At 30.2% G+C, this 15478-nt stretch overlaps 1 long non-coding RNA gene across 1 annotated transcript; it reads right to left on the bottom strand.

Moving 5' to 3' along the window:
* Positions 1-11246: 11246 nt before the first annotated feature.
* On the bottom strand, positions 11247-14785 carry LOC121215444 (uncharacterized). The gene is made up of 3 exons (XR_005911269.1): positions 14653-14785; positions 12654-12833; positions 11247-11642 (listed from the first exon to the last, which is right to left on the bottom strand). It is a non-coding gene; the product is annotated as an uncharacterized lncRNA (long non-coding RNA).
* Between the last annotated feature and the right edge of the window lie 693 nt (positions 14786-15478).

The following is a 15478-nucleotide window of genomic DNA, read 5'->3' on the forward strand; positions in this document are numbered from 1 at the left end:
AACAAATATTTTGTCTTTATGATAATTAAATATATTTATTTTTATAATAATATTTGAAAGATATTAAAATAATTTTAACATTAAGATAAATATTATTTTTTCTTTAAAAAATTAAATGATATTTATTTATATGACTAAAATATATATTATGTTTTATTTTTGAAATTTGAATTTTTAAGATATTAAATTGATTATTCTATTTTTTTATTAAAGATATTAAAGATTTGTTATTTCTTTTTGTTATTTTTCAATTACTAAATTAAACCATATAAATAATATTTAAATTGATTATTTTGTTTTATTTGGATCATTCATTTATTTACTTCGTAATTTGAAGACGATACATGATAAGCACAAAACAATTTTTAATGTTCTAAAATACATATATAATAAAAATTAAATAAATAATAGCCCGCAATAAGGGAAATAATTAAATTCATGGACAAAAAAAAGGGATCATCTGTACAGAGATGAGCCAAGCAATATTCTTTTTTTATAATTTACAAGTACAAAATAGTAGCCCGCAGATGACATAGATAGGGATTAAGTAAAGACTTTTCTGAAAATGTACAACTAAAACAATGGTTTTATTTAATACTAAATTTCAATAAATAAAAAAACTAAACTAACCTTCTAAAACAATACGAATAAACGTTTTACTTAATATCAAAACCAATAAATCAATAATTTAACTCTCAAAAATATAATGAATAATGGTTTACTTATATCGAAACTCATGAATGAAGTAAATACCTTTTTAAAAATACAAATTTGGATAAACGGTTCTACTTAATACAAATTCAATAATTGAACTAAATTAAATTTAAACAACATAATAAATAAACGATTTCGCTAATCAAAACTTAATAAATTTAACTAAATTAACCTTTTAAAACACTAATTAAATAAACGACTTTACTGATATTAATCGAGCCTCCAAATTATAATAAAAAGTTAGTCAGTAATGCTAAACCCTAATATTGAGTTAAATTAATCATTAAATGTAAGAATTAATTTGAATGTCGCAAAATATGTACAGTAATAAACTTGAACATTATAGACTGAAATGGAAACAAAAAACCCTTTCTAATGATTGCAAAAGTAATGATACAACCAAACTTCCTAATAATCACACATGGACATTATAAACCAAAACTGGTTGAATACCTAAGTAGCAAAAGAGATCACATACATACTCCACGACATACAAGTTAAACAAATAAAAACCCGCTATAAGTTTACTTGAAATGGTACCCAAACATTCAGGCAAACAGTTTGCAAGTATAGGACAATGAAGGCTTTAACAGTTTCCAAGTAGCATGTCCAGAGAAAGACATAGCTGCTCAATGTAAATGCTGTCACTCATATTCAATTTCATGAATGGCAAAGCATGCAAAAAGGTTTACAACTAATCAGCCTATTAAAATTCAACTCCATTCTCAAAGTATCTACCACATAAAATGTGGGTATTTTGCATATCGCAATATTTCCAAGCATCAAATATCAAGCGAAAGAAAGAAGTAGTTTAAATATAAGGGTGAAATTCACTGCTATTACCTTTACAAACTTTGCCTGCTTAATTCAGTCTGACAAAAAGAGAAAGAAATAGAAATTTGAGCTCAGTAACTGCCCTACAAAATCGTGCTCTATATCAAGAACTTACTAGTAAAAACTCAACTATACTAGCCTTAGTCACAAGGGAAAATGATTGTCTACACTGATATGGACTAAACAACATTGTAAAGAACATATTTATACATAGAAGCCCCTAATAACTTAAAGCATATCCAAATTTCGGTAGGTAAAATTAAAAAATTAAAAAATGATTGTCCACCAGAAATAAAATAAGGAAAAACAAAGGAATACATAGCTAACGAAACATACAAATTTTACAAACATATCTATATTCGCTATTTAATCACATAAGAAACTAAATAAATGAACTAAAACCAGTTACACCAAAGCTGTCACCACATATGCTGTTCCACAAGATAAACCAAACCAAACATTAATAAATTACTAATATTTGTTTGAAGAATAACAAAAGAGTGAGGATGACACAAGATTCCACTTATCTCAGACTACTCGATGGAATTTGTACCATTACTTAACCTCAAATTCCAATTTCAAACACATTTCAACATCACACTAGAGGATAAAAAGCATGAATCAGAATCCCATAAGAACGAACCAGAAATTAATTTTTCTTAAAAAGTTGTTCAAATTATAAATACTAAACAAGGATTTGATTACAACATATATCAGGCATCATATTGAATTTGCAGGAAAAGGGAAAAAAGGAAAAGAAACAGTGCTACTAAAAAATTAGTAAATCAAACACTTATGTTCCTATTACCCCAATTTTCTAAGAACCCAACCAGCATAATACACAATGTACTTAACTGCAACATCAATGAAAACCCAGAATTCAGATAAGAAATTAAAACAAAGAAGAAAGGAAGCAAAATTGTCTTACCTATGACAATATGGATTGAAGCTAGCAAAACACCAAAAGCTATCATTTTAATGTCAGAGCAGCTAATAGAAGAACAAGGTCTGCGAAAAATGAGAAAGAAAAGGGACATGATTTTGTTAAATAATAAAAGTAATTGTTAAATGAAATAATAAAAATGAGCTAATAGAGACAAAATCAGAAAATAAAGGACTTCTAAATGCAAGAACAAACGAGATGAGAAATGAAATAAAACCTACTTATCATTCCTTTTTCCCATCAAATCAGATAATGAAGATAACTAAAATTCATTACTAGCTTGTTATTGGATCATATGGAAATGAAATAAAATAAGATAAAATAAGTGAGAAACTAAGCAAGAAGTCTTCCTAAAGGGCATAAAAATAATGCTCGAAACCCTAAAATACAAATTCACAAAACTACTTAGTTCATAACATAATAAAAATTAATGATATAACCCAAAAAATAATAAATATTAACCCAAAAAATAGATGTTTTGGGGAAAATTGTTTCTAGGTATAAAAAGATAGAACAAAGAACATTATCTGAAATTTTTAAAAATAGATATGAAAATAATAAACTAAATAAAAATTACTAGATGAGGTTGTTGTTTCGGGGTAGAGGAGTGTCGACGATGATGTAGTAGAGGAGTGTCGACGGTGATGGGTAGAGGATGTTGACGGCGATGCAGCAGAGGTGATAGTCGACGGTGATGAAAATTGGTTGGGGAAAATCTAAGGGATTTAGGGAGTTTTGATTTGGGGAAAATTAAGGGATTGGGGAAAATTTTAGGGGAAAAAATAAGGGATTTCGAGGATATGATTTGGGATAAAACTAAGCAGAGCAAAACAACACCGTTTGTTTAAAATAAAATGATACTTGTGGCATTTTTCTCATAAACGCCGCTATTGGTTACCTTTGCGGCGTTTTCTCATAAATGCCACTATTGCTTGACCTTTGTGCGTTTTTCGTTAGCGCCACTAGTGTTAATATTTGCAGTGTTTTCGGTCCAAACGCCACTAAAAACGACGCTAAACCTTAATTTCCTGTAGTGTAGACACTAATGTTGGGAATTAACGAGACTTATTGAGTATTCCACCTTTGACACCCGGAAACTACGAAATTCTCTCTTCTTGGCGTATACCTATTCCTTCGATTTATTAGCTCAATATCTTAGGATACAACAACAATCTAGTTTAAGATTTTAGATAAATTTTTAAATTAATAACTTATCTTACATAATTTTAAGGCATTTGTATATGAGTCATTGCGTTAATTAAATAATAAAATAACTGAAATTTACATGTTTTCATATGAGGCAGTCTAAAGTCTATTAACACCCAAACCTGGTCTAAACGTTGTGACCGAATATGGCGATATCACATTGTAACTTGTAACAACCCGAATTTAGGCGAGTCAGATAGTGATTTTGGGACCACAAATTCGACAAGGAAAAAATTATTTTATTATATTTTTATGGTCTATAATTTCATGGAATGATTTCATGAAAATTTCGTTCGAAATTTGACGTTGGGCACTCAATTTAGTCAAAGGACTAAATGTAAAGTGAAAAGTTGAGTTCTGTATGTTAGAGGTGTCCATTGTTATGAAATTTTAAATGGAGTCTTTATATGGTAATGAGACCTTTGGTTCAGTTGGTGGACAAAAGACATGGTTAGCATGTTTCCAAAGTTTTCATTAAGGGCATTTGGCCATTTAGTTATTAAATGAATTAAAACAAATAAAAGCTAATTTTTGTCCATCTTCTCCATAAGGCCGATTTAGCAAGGGAAGCCATGGTTAGGGTTTCAAGCTTCCAAGCTCAATAGTAAGTCATCCTTGCCCGTTTAATAATTTTTATGTTTTTGAGATTACCGTAATATGATTTACCTATTTCTACCATTTATTGAGCTAGAGTGATGTTAAAAATTAAACATGGATAATATGCATGTATTTTGATGTTTATGGAAGAATATGAAGGTTTGGAGTGTGATAAACGACTTGAACTAAGTGATTTTCGATAAAAATACCTAAAGGGTTAACTTGTAAAAGTTATGAAATATGTCATAAGTGTCTAAATAAATGAAACTATGGATTTATATAATCATATAATGGTTCGGTTAGGCCTAAAATGCAAAGAAATTGAATAAAAATAATTTTATGAGCCTGGGGGCAAATTGTAATTTTGTGAAACTTGGGGCAAAAATGTAATTTTCAAAATGTGATTTTGGACTAGATGAGTAATTTGAGTGCTAAATAAGTTAAATGTGTTATTATAAGTTGAGAAAGATGAGAAATGACCTTGAAAGCATGATGTAAGTTGTTTGTGAATATACATTGTTTTAATTTTATTTAATATTGTTGAGATATGATTGAATATAGAATAATATTTGATGTAGATTACAAAATGTGGATAAATTGGAAAAGTTGGTAAAATTTTGTAAAGTAAGGTTCCCGATGAACACTCAGATTAGACCGGGATTCTTTGAATGTAAAGGGGTTGCTAAGTGTAGATTCCCTGAATCATTGATCAAAAAAGGGTTGCTAAGTGCAGATTCCCTGAATTATTGATTAATAATGTGGTTGCTAAGTACTGATTCCACCGTATCCTTGATTGTGAAGGGGTTGCTATGTGCTGATTCCCCGTATCATTGATTATAAGGTGGTTGCTAAGTGCTGATTCCACCGAGATCCTTTGAACATGAGGTGGTTGCTAAGTGCTGATTCCACCGTGTGACGGTTAATATTTCGAAGTGTTCATCGAGGAAATTGGATAAGTGAAAATATATGTGAATCGAATAAGTTATGTGATGAATATTGGATCGATATTAATCGACCCTTGAGTAAGATGAAAAGAAGTAATGAAACTATTAAAGAGCAAATTTAGTAATAAACAGCTTTGAACAGCAATAGTTGTGTCACTTTGAAAAATCACCAAAAATGGTAGAAATGGAATTAGAGTTTAATTAGATATTATATTAAATATTATTGAGTCTATTTTCATATAAAAGAAATAGAACAAGCAAAAGAGTTATATATTTGAGATATTTGAATTTAGTGAGATAGAGGTAGAATGATTTCGAAATCCCTTGTTCTAAATTTGTAAAATTTCGAAAATTGTACAAAAATAATTATGGGCTAAAATTTATATGTTTAGAATCCTCAGTAAATCTATTTCAAGATAAACAAATAGGAATAATATCCAAACTCTATACAATGAGATAATTAATTTCAGTGAAGAGAGGTCAAAACTGTTGAGTAGTGAAATAGAGGAAACTTTAAAGAATGAACTATACTATTTGGATAAACCGAAATTCTAAAAATTTTATGGTAAGACGATATGTGAATCTAGTTTTAGGGAAAATTAACGATTTTAATTTGGAGCTGTGTAGCTTCAGGTAAAATAATTTAGTGAGTCTGACTCGGAGAGACAGTTTTAAGTATACATGTAAGTGAGTAGTGAAACTATAAAAATGTTATTTCTAAGAGTGTTATGTACACTAAGGATGTGGAATGGAGAGGAGGAGGAGAAAAATAAAATATACGAATGATTGTGTATAATTAGTCATATGCTCGATTATAATTGATAAAACAATGAAATAAAAGTGATTCTTATATTTGTGTATTATTAATCATGGTTTAAGCTCATATGGGAAAATAAAGTTTCATAGTATGTGTGTGTGGTATATTTGGTATATGATTGGTATGAAGTAAGGCCATGAGTGGTTTATGGACTAACTCATTGGTAAGTTTGATACATGAGTAAATATTTAACTCGGCCATACTTATAATGCTTACGCTATATGTTTATTTAGCTAACAGTATGGTGTACACGCTTAGGCTTTGGCCAAGTTGTGGCTAAATTATGCCACATTAAATTTATAAGTTATGCATTGAAATGGTAAGTGCCTAGATGAGAATATACTTGTGATCATGAAAGGGTGGTAAGGTTTAGATTATGTAATCTTTATTGAAATGGTTTATCATGTGGTTAATTCCAAAAAGAATTATGTTTAATGTACTAGCTTGTGACTATGGTTGAATGATATGTTATTGTTTGTGTGATATTCGTAGGAATGGGTGTTGAAAGGAAATGAAATACTAAGTTCATACTTAAAGAATAAAATGACGAAAAAAGGGATGATGAGTTGATTTCATGTTGTTATTTAAGCTTAAGTGATGTTTTCATTGCAATACTAAGAATTTATAAATGTGTTAATGAATGGTATAATCGATAAACGTTGTGTTAAATGGGGAATAAGTATTAGTATTAAACTTAACAATATTGAATTGTACATAAATTAAATGGATGTTTCTAGTGATATGATTTGAATTAAAAGAATTATTGTGGTATTGAAATATATATATTGGATTGGGAAATTGATTTGAATTGTGAACATGAGAAATTGTAAATTCAATGAAATGGAAATGAAGCATTGAATTACATGAGTAAGTATCGGGTCTCGTAGGCCCTATTTGTTATGAATATAATATTTCGAGGATAAGTTGTAAAAAATTATAAAGCACGTTAATAAGTTAAAAGTTTTAATTTGGATGAAATTTTATAACTCGGTTTAATACGTATGCAAATGTATGTCTTCTAGTAATGCCTCGTACCCTATTTCATCGTCGAATACAGGTAAGGGGTGTTACAGTCTATCTCGGTTTTCTATTAAATGGCATTTTCTATTATTCTCGAACAATGAATTACATCGAGTATGAGCTCGAGTAACATAACCAAATCATAGAATGAAAACTTTTAATTTAACTTTCAGTTGGAAAGTTAATTCTCCCTATAACCAAAAGTATGCATTTCCCTAGTAAATAGAATTTATTCTATAAAAAATAATTTACATTATTTTCTGACAGAATAACGATGTATGTGAAATGTTCTAAATTTCTCAACACATAGTTCTAGTTTATAGAGAATCAGTATAAGAGTTTTGTTTGAAAAAAGTCAGATTCAATAATAATATTTAAATAGAAAATACAAAATTTAGTTAAGTAGAAGACAACTAGGGAATGACATGCCCTAGTAAATACTATAGTTTGCCACCCCTTGTACCCACAAGTCCTAGTTGGGTCTTTCATGCGTTGGGTTCAATTATATGTACTGTTTTGACTTTTATCCAATACATATAATTTATTCAGCTTAATATTTATTTTCCATTTCCCAAATATTATTTATTTAATACATTAATTTAATCAATCAAATTAACTAAATTAATTTCTCAATTAATTTATTTTCTCAACCAAATTCTAATTTCATTAAGTCATGAAAACTTACCGTAATAAAATCTATGATGAAAATATATTTAAGTTTCTTATTCAACAAAACTGTGATGACTAATTAATTTAATTTTCACTTCGAACTTCAAATATTTTTTTATAATAAATAAAATAATAATTTGAAGAACATAAATTAATTTCTAAGACATCTTTTGTACTTAACAAAAAACTCATTCATTACAGATAGTGATACATGCAATCTATTTCTCTTACTTCATCATTTTTCATTCATTGAATATTATCGGTTCTATATGCAATTCGTTCCTTGTTATCTCGAGCTATCAGAGGGACTGATTGGACATATATATTAGGGCTCTAATAATTTGTAATTAAGTTTTGGCGCACCGTCTATTGTTTTGAAATAATTTAATTTATCTGAAAGTATACACAATCCTTGACAAGTAAAAAAGTAGTGAGTAAGAGTTATTGTCTCCATAAAGGCTGTTTTTGCAAATCAAGTATTGTGAAATTAATTTTTAAGTAAATTGGTCGGTGTTGGTGTAACACCGTATACCCGGTCCGGACGCCGAACTCAAATAACATGATGCCACATCAAACATCACAACTTTATACACATTCGCACAGTCTCAAGTATATACAACCACCATCACGCTCAAACATTTGCAGGAGTATTGAGTCAAAACACCTTAGGCAACATTCAAAGTGACTTAACAAACATTAATCAATATTAATAACAAGTTAAAACATGCTTAGGAACTATCTAATAAAATTTCCAAAGAAGTCACGTAGGTATCGATACACAATCACAGGTATCGATATTTATAAAGATAAATATCAATACCATTTAGAAAATTGATACCTTTTTTGCGTTTTGTTTTTCCTCAATTTTAAAAACAAGAAAAATTATTGATATAAAGCAAAAGTATCTGTATTTTTACCCTGAGTATCGATACTCATGAAAGGGTATCGATACCAAAATGAGCTATTGTTTTCCTATACAATCATTACAACATGGAGGTATCGATACTTATTGTAACATCCCAATTTAGGTCCATAAATCTAGAAATACATCGAAAATAGGGAATTGACCCAATGGTTAGTCGTTAAATGTGAATGATTGAAAGTTAGTTGGAGGTCCCAAGTTCAAGTCTCAACTTTTACAAAATAAATTATTTTTTTTTGCAAATTCCTTTATTTTTTTTATGTGTTGGCATCTAAGCCTAGTAAACATAGGTGTAATACATTTTTTTATCCAATAATCTGCCGTTTAACCACTTTTCTTCTGCCTTAGCCATCCCTAACCTCTCTCCCTCTCATCATCTTTATTTTTTTTCTTTTCCCTTTTTCTTCCATTATTGCTGTTGCCTACACCTCCCCTTTTACCATCTTTTTTTTTTGCATCAAGATTTTGCACCATCTCCTTTATTATATTGCTGAAACTTTTCCTAAATTAAATCAGCCCCAAATATGAAATTTTTAACTCCAAGATCGATCTCAAACATCGTCTAGAAAGTGCCATTGCCCCAAATATGAAATTTTTAGCTTGTGTAAGGTCTCTTTTCTCTTCAATTTCTTAATTAATCTTGTCCATTAAAACCTAATTCTCCAGATCTAGAATTTATGGGATTTTAAATGTTTTTAATGGTATTTTTCTAGATTTTAATAAGGTTTCAGACCATTTTAAAATTCAACCCCAATTTCAGCCACCATGGGTGGTGGTGCGTACGCATATGTGTAAAATAGGGGGCTATTTTGTGTCTTGAATCTTGCCCAATTAATTCAAGATTTAATTTGAGTTCTTGAGCTCTCCTAATCAGCTATTAAACCCATGCCAATTAGGGAAAAACATTCTTGATCATTTGGGCATTTGAAACTCACAAATCGGGAAGCGTAAGTGCAATTAAGTGTAAAATTAATTGTTGTTTCGACATAATTGTAGGGTATATGTTATGGATTGATGAAATGAAGGAATTTAATAATTATTAGCTACTGATTTTCCAGTATATTATGGAATTAGGTTCTGACTCAAACACCCTGAATCAACTGTAAAGCTAAAGCACGACCGTACGTATGGTTTGCATCAATACAAAGTAAGGAATCGAACTAGTTGAATTCGTAAAATAGTTATTAATTTGACAATTGGTTTGAACCCATAAGTGGGTAATTGAGAGTTGGTTAAGTGGTAAATTGATTGAATTTATACTGAGTTTTGTTTTACGATCGTATAAAGGTTTAATAAGGAAAAGTGGAAGATTCACTAGGCTGCTGCGAGAAAGCAAAAAATAAGTTGTGGTTCCTAAACTTGTAAAATTTGTTTAATAATGATAAATTTTATGTTATATTTGATAAATTAGCTTGCTGATTGGTTATGCATAGTAGCCAAAATATTAGTTTTGCGAGTGGTCAAACCAGATATGTTTCGAGCCTTAAAAGACTGATGTGTTGGTAAAATTGCTAGTTTGATTGTATGAATATGTAATTGAGATTGTTATTAATAATTATATCATGTAATATGAGAATTTTTGATTGAATGGTATGAAATGTTGAGATATTAGGTTTGTGCATGATTTAAATGCATGAAATATTTACTATGATATATATACGTGAGGTTGTTATTGGTGCACAATGAAATTCTTAAAGCTTGTGACGATATTGATAGATACCATCTTAATGGTAATTTGAAAATTGGAACATTCCTTCCTTTTTTTTTGTAAGTATGTGATTATTGAGGACATGTTGAACATGTCGAATAAATGTGAAAAGTGTTGAAATATGATTATGTATGAATTTGTATGACATATTGCATGTACATTGGGATAAGATTTTGAGGTTGACGGAGGAGTTTTGTGGAGTACCGGCGACATATTTAGTTCGCATATATTTGTAGTCAGTGCAATGCATTTGGAGTACCGTGGGGATTGACGATTATATCGTATTATTTATTTGATAGTTTCACTGCATTATTGGTCATTGATGGTTTTACCTCATCGAGCATTGCTCACATACGTTGGAGTTTGACAGATGGGTTCAGGGAACTCTTGGTATATAGCGGATGGTATGGGTAGGATCTCACATGCGCATTTTTTCTACTCATATGCATTTGAAAATTATTATTGATAATGTTTGATTGTGCTATTGGTACCTCTATGAAATTGCCTGTATGATTGCTTAATACTTATTTAGTCTCACACTGAGCTTGTTAAGCTCACCCTATTATCTCAACTTCTCAGGTAATGATCAAACTTAGGATCGGAATTGGCATGTGGATGCACAACGGACTTTGGACTTTACTTCTTCATATTATTTTAAATTAATTACATTTTTTTATTAGTTTATTATTATTCAGTTTTTGATTGTAAAGTTTCTTTAAACTATGGTTTGGACTATTCAAGATTTTAGGGTTTTCATGCATACATGACACGCATATTTTCTATAGATACACGATTTTTATAAATATGTTGAAATGGACTATGCATGATATATGGCTAAATTAATAATTTAACTAGTAATGGTAAATTTTCGCTGCAAAGAAGATAACAAAATGATTTTTTTCAGGCAACGCCGTCAATAAGGTTTTACAAAAACTCACTTAATTCACTAATTTGACCTAAGCACGGTTGGACTAAGTAAATGGACGTTTTCCAAAGCTAGCAATAAAAACCACGGTTTTATTGAAATGAGTACTTGAAGGTTTTTAACTATCGTTAGGGTAGGTTCAACACTAAGGTGTCCAATGTGGCCTTCTTGATACGACCATAACGTCTAGGCCAGGTTTGGGAGGTTATACTTATGCCCCAAATATCGGCACCTCTATACATTTTGTCCAAAATCATAGCAAAATAGGGCATATAACACATTTAAACATTTTCCACTTCAACATGCATCCACAACTTCATTGTTCCATATCAAAATGACCATCCTTGCAGTTCAAATCAATATCAATAATTCAAACCAAACCAAAACCAATAATATAATAACATCAACCATCAAATCATATTAGTTTAAAATCACAACAACCATTTAAGATATAATAATAATAAACCAAAAACTCTACTACATTACCTTTATTACCACAGTTCAAAGAATAAAAATAATATCACCTACTTAAATAGTAAAGCCTAACTTGGATCACTTCCTTGGAACCGCACCGCTCACACCAAAAAAGCTAATTATCTACAATAGTCTAGAAAAGAGTGTGTGCCCTTAAACAAGCTCAGTGAATGATCAGAAAAGCCACTAATAAACATGATACCATACTTTAAATGAAAGCAACCAAAACACATATACATACATATTTAGCCATATTGACATACTAAAAGATTTATACATTATATACTAACTCATCTAACTTTGTAATCACATATTTATGCATACATCACATTTCATAATATTTCATTTAATGATAAATTGACACTTGAGGCTATGAAGCATAAAAGTGGGCTCTATCACCACACATTGGATACACTCACGCCATTGATTTAAAGAGTCAAATATATCCCAAAAGCATAGCATTTAGCTAACACTCTCCAACACACTAACATGTCTTGGTGAATAGAGTTGAGCTTACATTCCCTTACCTCTCCAAAATTGTCTTAGGTATAAATGCCCCAAATCCCAACTCGAGGGTGAGTACTCACAAATCCTATGACATGTCAACTATATCCAATAGTCTCAAAAGGTTACAAGGCAAAAATATCCACAATAAAACACATATATACTTACCATTTTCTGCACACTTTAATTGCACATTTACATCACTAACACAGCATCATCACCATCATTTAGCATGTTTACCATGCCCGCAATTAACATATTTCACAATAGCTATCATGAACATATATATCAAATCACATTAACACAAAATAATGCTCAATCCATACTGCATAATCACATATCTCACAAAATTAACGAGGGAAATAAGGAAGCTTACATTCAGAATTTAGGATATAGGTTTAGGCTACTTCTTAGCTCCCATTAAACACTATGAATCATTTCTACAAGCATCGACTCCAAACACTCATCATTTTCGCTTTCGCCTAGTCGTTAAAAGCTTAAACTAGCTTTTCCTTTCCTTTCGCCATGCTCGTCGAAGGCTCCAATGGTTCTGAACCTTCACCCAAAATAGATCACACAACAAACACAATTAATATTTAGTCATAATCTCACCTAAATCAACCAAAAATGTAGGCATAAGCTAGTTCCTCTTGGAACTAAAATTTTCGACTAGTTTAGCCAAACACAAAAATCTCAATTCCTACGCATTCCCTTAAAACCAATTCGAATCATCTAACTACTTACCTAAGTATGATTCTCAACCTTCAAACCACTCTTAACTACTCAAAATCATGGTTTTGAAATTTCGACGTACAATGACCATTTTTCATGAAACATAACAAAATCTTCCAAACTTTTAACAAAACTTTAAGGAGATTTTAGAAACTTTATTATCACATCAAAATGAGTTGAAAAATACTTTAAAACATCGATTTAATTTAGAATCCTTAAGTTCACCATTAATGCCCCGAATTTTTACATTTGCACAAAACCTTTGATTCAATAGATAAAAACTCGATTTAAATAGCTAGAGTTCATAAAAGACTATTAGGAAAATGAAAAATTACCTTGATTGGAGGGAAAAAAAGTTTAATAGGAAATCCAAAAACCTACAAGTTGAGCGATCGCAAAAATTAATGGCGCTCTTAGTGCTCTTTATGGAATTCTAGGAAGGTTAAATGCTTGGAAGATGATGAAAATCAAATGAATTGAAGTAATGAAGATCAAATTAGATGAATGGGGCTTGGGGATTTCAAGGGACGACAAAATAAGTCAGGGGAGGAAACTTTCGTGAGCTTTTTGTATGTGGGGGGAATAGGGCAAGTTTAAAAATTTAGTATATTTACCTTTGTGGTACTCTCAATTTTAACCCAATTTTCAAAACAATTCACAATTTAAAATTAAAGGTCTTTTCTACATTATTTTCAAAAATTGAATTAATTTCCGAAAAGCCATAGTCGAATAGTTTTTCGGGTTACCATACTTCAAAATTTTCGAACTCATTCCAAGCAAAAATTCCAAGTTTACCCTCAAAATTTCTAGACCCAAATTTAGGGACTGATAATTGGAAAATAAATGAAAGTGACGGGTTTTACTAATCTAAACTAACCTAAGTATGCTTAAAATTAAATTAAATAACGAATGAAATAGGTATACAAGTCTTCAAGATAAAAAACAATAGCATGCATGTGTCAGAATAATTTTTCTTCGCAACTTAGAAATATTTAAATACTAGTAATGTTGTTACGAAAAATTTCATGGAAACTCGGCTATTTATTAATCCTATTTTAAGTATTAGTACTTTGGCTTCTCTTTTAACCTATTGTTTTCACATGTCTACGTCTGTTACTACTTTAAGGTTACCTTTTCAGGGATCGTCTAAGGATTCAATTTATTAAATTATTAAGTCTAGCATATGTGTATGCAACAACTTAGTATTTTAACAAGAAGAAAAACAGATTATGTGAGTTAGTAGTAATATTTCTATACCAAAACAATTTAATTACATAAATGATAAGATTATGCAAGGTAATACAATTGTCTCGAATTATTACAAACTTTAACGCAGTTTTCTCAAATATAGATTAAACAAGCACCACTCAGATATTGTGTCAATTAATTACATCTGGTTAGGATTTAATAATTAATTCAATCGTTTCCCTACGTTTATAATGCATGAATAATATAATCATATTTTTTTCTAAAGGCATAAACAACAAAGGCACATAACATCATTAACAACATTAATAATCTAATCTATGGAAATTAAATTATTCTAACACTGAAGGAATTAAGCAACCAAGATTATATTAAAAACATAAACTTCAGTTGCAAACATAAAGTTGTTTTTGGTGGTTCTCCGAGTGACAACTTACTTTGCTCCTCGTTTGTGCTTCACTTCTTGCCGTAGCAATCAAGCCAAAAATGATCCTCCTTTGTTAAATGGGGTTACTCTTAAGCCTTGCAAAGCTCTCTTGAAAATTGGAAGAATGGAAATGAGAGAAAATAGAGAAGAATGGATGAATGAGAGATGATGAAATGAGAGAATGAAGGGGGTATTTATACTAGGAGGGGATGGCTTGAGTTTCCTAAAAATAGCATGTTTATCCCTCCTTCTATGGCCGACCACCTTGAAAAGAGGAAAGGAATGGATGACTTTCTTAAAACTAACTAGTCCAAGGCATGACTTAATGGATGGAGTTGAATGATCACTTAGAAAAATATTTGGGGTTGTTTTGTTATTTTTAAAACAAGTCTAGAGACCCTCATTTAATTAAAACATGGACGGTTGGGATTCTCATAGTTGAATTTGGGCTCTTTCATCCTTAATGAAGGGTTTGTCTTCAAAATTAAGTAGCAGACTTGTAAACCCTCAAACTGAGCCTAGACGTTATGACCCAATCTAAGTAATGGCATTGGCCATGGAAATGACCAAAACATGAGTTGAAATAAACAGATATAATGTTGAAATAAATAGATTTAATTTTAAAATCATGTATTTAATATTTCCTCAGAATTCATTTATTTAAAACATAATCTTGAGAAGTAATCTTGTTTATTATTTGAAAGATGTTATAATTATTTTAAAATTTTAGATTCAATAAAACAAGTTTGTGAAAAATGGATTTTATTAAGAAAAGATCGAAACAATTTATCCATATTAAAAACCCATGCAAAAATTCCAATCATCCATAGTTTTTT

Source organism: Gossypium hirsutum, chromosome D03 (assembly GCF_007990345.1).
Source record: "Gossypium hirsutum isolate 1008001.06 chromosome D03, Gossypium_hirsutum_v2.1, whole genome shotgun sequence".
Classification (NCBI taxonomy): domain Eukaryota; kingdom Viridiplantae; phylum Streptophyta; class Magnoliopsida; order Malvales; family Malvaceae; genus Gossypium; species Gossypium hirsutum.